This window comes from Mandrillus leucophaeus, unplaced genomic scaffold, assembly GCF_000951045.1.
Source record: "Mandrillus leucophaeus isolate KB7577 unplaced genomic scaffold, Mleu.le_1.0 Scaffold1237, whole genome shotgun sequence".
In the NCBI taxonomy this organism is placed as follows: domain Eukaryota; kingdom Metazoa; phylum Chordata; class Mammalia; order Primates; family Cercopithecidae; genus Mandrillus; species Mandrillus leucophaeus.
In genome coordinates this window covers 592,164-592,421 of record NW_012100732.1, presented here as the reverse complement: position 1 = coordinate 592,421, position 258 = coordinate 592,164, and positions in this window count along the sequence as shown.

Sequence of the window (258 nt, the reverse complement as noted above, 5' to 3'; positions counted from 1 at the left end):
TAATATATATATCACATTTTCTTTATCCAATCAACTATTGATAGACACTTGGGTTAATTCCATGACTTTGCTATTGTGAATAGTGCTGCAATAAACAAACAAGCTCAGTGGTCTTTTGTTATAATGATTTCTTTTCCTTTAGGTAGATGCTCAGTCATGGGATTGCTGGGCCAAATGGTAATTCTGTTTTTATTTCTTTGAGAAATCTCCCTACTGTTTCCCTTAGCAGTTGTATAACTTACATTCTTATCAATAGTG